At 36.5% G+C, this 9630-nt stretch overlaps 1 long non-coding RNA gene across 2 annotated transcripts; it reads right to left on the minus strand.

The window, feature by feature from the left end:
- Positions 1-4035: 4035 nt before the first annotated feature.
- On the minus strand, positions 4036-7826 carry LOC136245572 (uncharacterized). 2 transcript variants are annotated; one of them, XR_010695944.1, is made up of 4 exons: positions 7471-7826; positions 6310-6440; positions 5917-6229; positions 4036-5106 (listed from the first exon to the last, which is right to left on the minus strand). It is a non-coding gene; the product is annotated as an uncharacterized lncRNA (long non-coding RNA). The 2 variants fall into 2 exon arrangements; XR_010695943.1 differs by lacking the exon at positions 7471-7826 and adding an exon at positions 6502-7354.
- Between the last annotated feature and the right edge of the window lie 1804 nt (positions 7827-9630).

Genomic DNA, 9630 nt, shown 5'->3' on the forward strand with positions numbered 1-9630 from the left:
ATAATTATGATGTTGTTGTACATAGTGGCACATGGGTGGAACACCTCTTATATATGCCATCATGAACTCTTTTCCATGTTAGCAGCAGCCAGTTCAATTAACAGTGAACCTTGAGAATACTGAAGTTGGCCATGTTGATGTCACACACTTACGTTACATTGTTGGGCAAGGGACAGTCAGGCCAGTTATGTAAAGTAGAAGTAAATCAAAATTTCCACATTCTAGCTAAACAGAAAGAACTGAAGTGTCATTAACCATAGTAGGATATTATACATAGAAAGTTCTGTAGGAGTTTTTCAGTAGTGATGACTGCTGTTTTGACCAATGTCTTGAGGAAGTATGAGCCATAATGTGTAGTCCCCTGTTCTTTAAAATGAGTTAAATATTGTCACCCTAGCTATCTTTGTAGCCCCAGAGTTCAGACAAGCTAACTGCAAATGCCAGTAATGAGGTGATACCTGTAACTTGCTAGATCAGGCTTGCATCACAATGTCTTTAGCATCTATCTAGTTGTCAAACTGCGTGGCCTGCCATACTGCATGCATTGTACTTATGATTACCGCATGTAGTTGTAAAACTGATCTGTAAAAAACCCATTGGTCTTCCTAGTTTTCAATCATATAACACCTCTCACAATCAGTACATAAACCCAAAATCACAATGAATTCCGATGGGCACAGCTATCAGAAATCATGTAGAATTTTCAAAAAGCGCTTGCTATACAAGTAGTAAGGGCTTATGATTCTGTAGAGTGTTGCATAGCTTATTCATCAATAGATGTTTTAGGTGGTCATGCAGTGAATACAGTACAGATACTTGACACCTCACTGTGTATTCATCTTAAATTGTAATACATATGTAACGGTTTTTGCATCGAGACAATACAGTGCACATTTTATTATTGCACGTAAAATATTCAATTGAATTACTGAATTCCAACCCAAATTATATAGTGTGATATACATATGTACATAGTTACATACACACTCATTCCCAAGTGCTTTCACATTAATTTTGACCGAGCACCATAATCCTATACATAGGGACATTTATCTACATTATTGTCAGTTAGCCTAATCCAACCATTGAATTCCAGTTCCATGTCACAGTATATAGAACTTAATCCAGAACTAGTGACTGTATTGTCTGGGTGAATAGCTCTACAAGGTTGTGTGTCAACAAATCCATAGCCTTTGTGAACCTTACCAGTCACAACAGCAACAACAATTAACGCCCCTACTAAGTACCAGCTATCTAATAGCCATTGTAAATATTTAAGTTGTGCACCATTGTACTAGAATACAGTATAATTACTTAAAGACAATCCACAAGAATGCCGTACAAACAAATTAAATTTCTTGCATCATTAACTTTTGAGTACACACCCAATACCACAATCAAAACTGACACCCAGTAGTTTATACAAGGGGAATTCCTCCAAAGCTAAATTGAACATTTTTCTATGGATTTGGCCTTCTAGAGAGGAATGACAAGAAGTGACAATGGCTACTTGAAGAACATTTGCCAACTGTCTAACCCTAACCACAAATTTACAGTAAATGTGAGTGAGCATTATTAACAGTGTTGGGCAAGTTACTTTTTAAAGTAACTATATATTACATATTACTTGCAACTGAACTATTTACCCATAAAATAAAGTAACTATAATAATATTACATATTATATTACTTTGTGTCCACAGCCTTAAGTTGTCACGTGTGAAACTACCACCTTATCACGTGGCATGATTTCGTTGTTGGGCAATGTGCAAATCTTGGTTATAAGTAAGAAGCTGGTTAATAAGCTTCATTCAGTAGGCTTCAATACTTCGTTGTGGCTAGGCGTTACACAGTGGGTAACTAACGAGATTAGTAACTTCGTTACTTGTAGTAATAATATTACGTAATATTAGACTCGTTACAGTAACTATATTACTTAGGTAACGCGTTACATTTGTAAGTAAAGTAATTTGAGTTATATTACCTGTTTTTATAGCGTATTTCGTTATATTACTTAGGTAGGGTCCGCAATCCAAAAAATCAACTTCTACAAATCAATCCCCCTACCATTGTGGGATGTTCATTGTAGTATCCCATTGCTTGATCCACCATGAAACCTTAGGCACGATTGTTGTCTTCACAGAAATATTGTTTTCAGTATCTCGCAAGATGCAAACTTTATTTTTAAAATTTCGTGTTCCACACAAAGGACCGTATGAAACTTGCTACTCAGCCAAATCGTATCCAGAGTTGTTGTAGTTGAAAACTACACACAGAAATAAGTAAATGATTTGCTGGGTGCCCGGCACAGGGTTGCTTTCTTTGAAAAAAACAGACAAAGAGATACGAAGTTTCGAATTCAAACTACCCTACCACCCAGGGCAAGAGAAGCCAACTCTTCCTCATAGTGTTTCGATACGGTTGGGTGCATAGTCTGTCTATGCTGTTAGTTTGGAAAAGATCTGAGACTTCTCACCATCTGGGTGACGAGTGTCAAACTTTTCTGCAGCATTAAAGGATTGTGTCACGCTTTCTTGCCATTTCCAGCGCTCCTGCAACCACAACAATCATCAATTATAAACTAAAACTATGGCAAAAGATGTCCCTGAACGTTTGGTAGCAGCGGTTGTCAATTATTATTTCATCCACGGCTTCCACGCCTCGTTCTAAGCTATGCATCAAGGGAGGCAGCAAAATCGTCCAAATTTGACTTCACCTCTCACGCTCCACAGCAGCTTCAAATCTTCACTAGATCACCCTACATCACTATTATGCTGCAAAACATCCAAAAACAAACCGAAAAAAGTACAAAATCTTTCATTTTTGATTCGAGCTGGGTGGAGCTCCTGGTGAGCTGCTGGTATATTGCATCATATGAAATCACAGAAACACCAACTACTACTACTACTACCAAACGTTTTGATCCATCATTTATTCTAAACAAAATTAAGTGACCAGTGTGGCATCAGAAGTACTGGAAAGCGCTTTGGTACCATTGAGAGAATCCCTTGAAATTACGCACGAAAATTTTGACGTTCTTCACCCAGATGGTGAGAAGTCTCAGATCCTTTCCAGACTAACAGCATAGACAGACTATGCATCCAACCTTATCACATCACTATGAGGAAGAGTTGGCTTTCCTTGTCTTGGCTGGTAGGGCAGTTTGAATTCGAAAATTTGTGTTTCGGTTTCTGCTTTTTGAGAGAAAGCAACCCTGTGCTGGGAACCCAGTGAATCATTTGCTTATTACTGTGCGTACTTTTTAACTACATTAACTCTAGATAATATCTAGCTAAGCAGCAAGTTCTATCCCGTTCTTTGTGTGGAACACGAAATTTTAAAAACAATTTTTGCATCTCACGAAATACTAAAATCGATATTTCTGTGAAGACAACAATCGTGCCTCCGGTTTCATGGTGGATCTAGCAATGGGATACCACAATGAACATCCCACAATGGTAGGGGGATCGATTTGTAAAAGATGATTTTTCGGATTGCGGACCCTAACTTAGGTAGACCTACCACAAAAGTAATAATATTACGTAACGCATTACTCCCAACACTGATTGTTAATATTGTTGCAATTGATATGGAAGTTGATTCAGGAACTGAACGTTCCACCATCCCCTGGACCTTGTTCTAGAACCAGTTAGTAACAGCTTGCAGCCTTGTACCAACCACATGCAGTCACCTTCAGCAGTATGACCAGACTCCTGAAGTGGTTACAGGAGAGTGCTTGCAGATTAATGATTGTAAAATTCAATGTCCTCAGAGTCATATGCTTCATTATTTACACCTATGCTTTATTTCAGAAACCCCTTCTAGATCTACCACTGCTCTGATATTGTTTGGTTGTGTGAATTCTTTAGTCACCAACTACGTCAACAGCTGATCTAGGTAATGGAGTATCGTTGATACTTCTGTGCAACAGAATTGAATGTTTTGTAACAATAGTAGATAGTTATGTGATATGAACTTACTACTGAATACACTTGAATATTACATCATCTTGAACAATGTTATACCTCTTAGCCTTATTATTGATTGCAGCATGTACACATGGTAGCTTGTACTTACATGCATAGAATTAAAAAAATTGAGTATGCCATAGTCATAAGCCACTTGTTTAGGACACAACATTATGTTATATGTATTGAATGGTAAAAGAAATACAGTTTATGTCTGTAAACTTAAATGTAACCACTACATGCTTAGAAACTAACACAGTACAGTTTATATAGACTACAGAGTCAACTACTCACCAATGCAGACAGTGTCAGTCAGCCAACTTTGGTTTTATATAAACTACTGAACATACAGTTTAATACTCTTCACCAAAACACCTTCATCTCCAAAATCCTGATCACGACAAATCCTAGCTTCAAGATTCTTGCCACTGGTTAGTGGTATTTGATGATAAAACCATGGCAGGTTGGGTTCTGAACAGCAACTGTTATCACTGGGACAACCTTTACCATCCCACACAGGGTCACTGGTCAAGTACAGGCTCCAACTTGAGGGAGTGTTGTATGAGCCTGATTCACAGTAGTATTTCTCATGAACAATGGCAGTGGCAATGTACCAATGGATCATGCACATGGACAACTGACAGTACCACCCACCTCATTGATGCCTATTGCATAAGACCAAATGTGTTTCCTTGGTGTACCATAAGTTATAGAAACCCCATCGACATATGGACCATCAATGGATTTAGTAGGGTGCTTAAAACTGTAGAAAGCAACAGTACTACCCTTCTGGTAACCTATCATCATTCCACATACTCTTACTGTAAGGGACTTGTTCAGTTGAGAATTGAGCAGGATAACATCCAGCGTTATCACTAGGAACACTACAAGCTGTAACAGGTCTAGTAATCTTTCTCCATCCATGAGGGCAAGAGTCTTTAGCAGCATCAATATCAGTTACCCTCATCCATCCTTTCTTTCCACCACACTCCAGCTCCATATCACAGTATACAAAGTTAGAAGTACAATCACATAGTAGCCAGACTTGCCATGACAGTATGGATTCTTCTGGTAAATATCTCTACAGGACTCTCCAGGTAGTGTAGGAATAAGGCCATATTGTTTGTCAACTTCACCAGCTACAGCAGTAACAACAACAACAACAGCTAACACTGCTACTAAGTACCAACTAGAAGCCATTGAACAGATCATCCACAAACAACCAAAATAGTAATTTAACTGTATTAGAATATAATTTTGTTCTTTTTAAGTCAGTGAACAGCCACCACAGAAATGCAGTAAGGACAAAGCCTTTACCTGTAACATAACCATTGACAATGCCTTTTCCTCATAGCAGTGATCATAGACAATGCTACAATCAAAACCAAATACCCACAAGTCTAAGAAATGTTCCAAAAACCAAAGTGATTATTGACACAAAATTACTTGAGTTGTATTTATTATTACTTTACAGGACTGTACAGATAAAATTAAACAAAATTTAATAGTTAACATAAGTGCATATGTATGCAAGTAGCATTAAAACAAGTCATGCACGTTAATAATAATTAATATGAAAGGCAAAAGCCTGTAAGTCTTGATCCTAAAATTTTACAGTACTTCTAAATATACAATTCAGTATAAAAATAAGTTATCTTTGTTGTGCTTAAATTGTCAAGGATTGCTTCAAACTAGGGTCAAATTAGCTTGCTTTAAGTTGTGCTTGTCAAGGGTTGATGCTGCCCCCACTACACTGAAAGGAAGTGCATTCCAGTCATTTATAATTTGTTGGGAATAAAAATGTTATCTATTGGTGGAAAAAGGCCTAAATGATTTTTAAGGATGTCCTCTTGTGTTTGTTCAACTTCTTGTAAAGAACAAGGATTAATCAAGACATAAGTTGCCATGTACGTATATGTGTATGATAGTGTATGTTGTAATCATATCACCTATATACTTTAGTGATGGTAGCTAGGTTGAGACGCCTGAGCCTTCCTCGTATGAGAGATGACCAATAGACGTATCCTGCCTGGTTGCTTTCTTTGAATTAGATTCTCATCACCATAAAATGGTCTCCAAATAATATTTCTGTGCTCTAGGGTTAGTCTTACAAAGTCTTACACAAATATAGGGGAGTGTTTAATAATGAATGACTTTCCTATGCCGGAGTCCAAGGAGTCCCCTAGCTTTACTTGTTTGGCAGATATGTGGCCATGAAACTTGAGTTGATTGTCAGTTACAACACCCAAATCCTTTTCTTCACTATATAGTTTGTTCAATACATTTGCCACCCATAGAATAAATATGATTTGGGTTAGAATATCCCAAATGCAGTAACTTACATTTTGAGGTGTTAAATGGCATCTGCCATACTTCTGACCATTTTACTAGATTATCAACATCTTGTTAGTCTTCTAATATCATCATCATTCTTAACATGACTGTACACTTTGGTGTCATCAGTGTAAAGTAGCTAAACAAGGGTGTGATAGAACACTGGGTAAATTGTTATTATACATGATAAAGAATCAGACCTAAAACAAACTGCAGCTGATCCCTGTGGGACTCCAAACATTACATCAGACTAGTTAAAGATTCAATACCATTTACTGAAATTTGCTGTTTCCAGTATTTAAGAAATGATCATATTCATTTTAATAGCTTTCCTGTAATCCCATATGCTTTTAACTTAATAAGAAGTCTCTCATGGGGTGCTTTGTCAAAAGATTTTTTAAAGTCAACATAAACTGGATTGCCTTTTTAAATTTCCTCTGTCCAGGATTCCATTGCTGTTAAAATTACTACAGGTAGTTGAATCATACACAATCTCATTGGTAGAAAGCCATGCTGTGTATTTGAGAGAAGGTTGTTGGCTGACTTTTGTTTAATGATTTCTTCTCTTACAATTGACTTGAAAGCCTTACATACTACAAATGTTAAACTTATCGGATAGTAATTTCCTGGATCAGATTCTCTCCTTTTTTTAAAAATAGGATCACTATAGCTGCTTTCAAACTTTCAGGTAAAACGCCCGCATCTAATAACCGTTAAAATTAAACAGTGAATGGGGAACATAATTGACCTGCAGCTTCTTTAAGAACCCTAGGATGGAAACCATCTGGTCCAGGTAAGATGATAACTATTATGACCAACTTTGAGTAGTATAGATGTTACACAGGACATTGTGTATATACAACAAACTGAGCAATTTAAAACCTACCAAATCACCTATTTCTGGCAGTGTCTGCAAATTTTCAGATGTGAATACACTGCTAAAATAAGAATTCAGCATTTCAGCTTTTTTCACTATACCTATGTACATTTAGTCACTGATATATCAACAAAACCACAACACTATCAGAGGCCTGAAAATTGAACATGTCACCACTAGTTAAATACAAGGAATTAGAATGTTGTGCATAGAGATATAGATATAGTCACATATGCACGCAAGTAAACAACAGGTATTATACACAATGACATCATAATCACCATTAACACACCCACTTGAGTAGTAGCACAATACCCTTGTCGTTGATATTACTTTCAACTATCACTTTCAACTTTCAGTTTTGCAATCTGGTATGACCACATCCTGGATCCAAAGAATACACAACAATTTATGCAATCTTTTATATTTATTTTATAATGCATGGGTTTTTAACCTGCCATGATCACACTATAGCTATTTAGGCAGTGCTTAACACATGACAGTATAGAACAAAGGTATCAGAGTAAAACAAGTGAAAATGGTAAGGCTCAGAGGGAATGATAATTCACATATTTCACATTTCAAAATGCTATCTGAAGGAAATTTTAGGTTGTAATACCATCCAACAGTGTTCAACATTAGAGATGAAAGCAAAAGGCATTTAATTAATGCCTTACAATTTCAGTTCATAAATAAAGTGAAGAATTATTACAAATAACTACAAAGCCAAAGCCTAATAGAACAATGATATTTTTGAAATATAAATTATACAACAAGAAATTTGATGAAAGAAAAACTTGTCAAATTTGATGAATTGGTTAAATTCTTAACATTTTATGTCCATAAGCACCTTTAGAAGTACGTTTTTAGATCTATGACTTCTTGATTTTCATCAACATTTAAGTGCCAAAGCCGATGAAGTCTGGTTTGATCAAATTTTCAAATTTCCTGTTGTATATGGTAGCTGTTTTCAATGATGAAGGTGGCGTGATGCTCATGTACTGTGCATACCATTTCATTACTGTTGGGCTACTACCAGTACATTTAGTGATGATAAGCTTAGTTGTATAAGTGATGATAATGGTGTAGGTTATCCCGTCTTTACCTCTTGAGGATTATGCCAGTACAAGGTCATGCTATTTGATATAAAGGAACACCTCTGATGCCTTCATGAACTCTTTACCATGTTAGCAGCAGCCAACTCAATTCTTAAGAAGAATGAAGTTGGCCACGCTGATGTCACACACTTAGGTTACATTGTTGAGCAAGGTGCAGTCAGGCCAATAATTTAAAGCAGAAATAATTCGAGATTTCCACTAAGAGATAGAATTCAAGAGTCATTAAGCATAGCAGGATATTATAGAAAGTTCTGCAGGAAGTTTTTCAGTAGTGACTCAGTGCTCTTTTGATCAATGTCTTGAATAATGTGTAGTCTCCTGTTCTCTATATAAACAAGGCACTTTAGTACTTACTTACATGTAGATACAATAGTCTAGCACCATATCAAGTGATGACTACATAATTGTGAAGGTCACCTTCTTCTTTGAAATGAATTAAAGTTATCTTATATTGTCACCCTATCTTTGTAGCCCTAGATTTCAGACATACAAGCTAGCTGTGAATGCCAGTAATGGGAAATTCCAGGTTATACCAGTTTCATTCTTATATGGTATAGCTACCATAATTATGTGCATGTGTGACTTGCTAGATCAGGCTTGCATCACAATGCTTTTTGCATCTGTCTAGTAGTCAAACTGTGTGGGCTGCCATACTGCATGCATTATATACAGCATGTAGTTGTAAACTGTACATAGTTTAAAACTAAAAACCTCTTCATCTACCCATGCCATAAAGTGTTGCATAGCTTAAATACAAATGTAACTCTCTATAGGTTTCTGCATTGAGACAATACAGTGTACACGTTTTATTATTACATGTACATGTCAACAAATCCATAGCCTTTGTCAACCTTACCAGTCACAACAGTTAACACTGCTACTAAGCGCCAACTGTCCAATAACAATTGTAAGTATTTTAAGACTAACTTGTGCACCATTGTACTAGAATACAGTATATACTATATTATTTGAAGGCAATCCACAAGAATGCCGTACAAAGTTAATTTCTTGTATCATTAACTTTTGAGTACACACCCAATACCACAATCAAAACTGACACACCCTGTAGTTTATATAAAGGGAATTCCTCCAAAACCAAATTGAACATGTTTTCTAAATAAATTGGATTTGGCCTTCTAGAGAGGAATGGCATAAAGGTCAGTGGAAATGACAATGACTACTTGAAGAACATTTACCAATTGTAACCACAAATTTACGGTGAATGTGAGCATTAGTGAGTTGAACATTCCACCATCCCCTGGACCTTGTTCCAGTACCAGTTAGTAACAGTTTGCAGTCTTATACCAGCCACATGCAGTCGCCATCAGCAATAT

Source organism: Dysidea avara, chromosome 15, assembly GCF_963678975.1.
Source record: "Dysidea avara chromosome 15, odDysAvar1.4, whole genome shotgun sequence".
NCBI lineage: Eukaryota > Metazoa > Porifera > Demospongiae > Dictyoceratida > Dysideidae > Dysidea > Dysidea avara.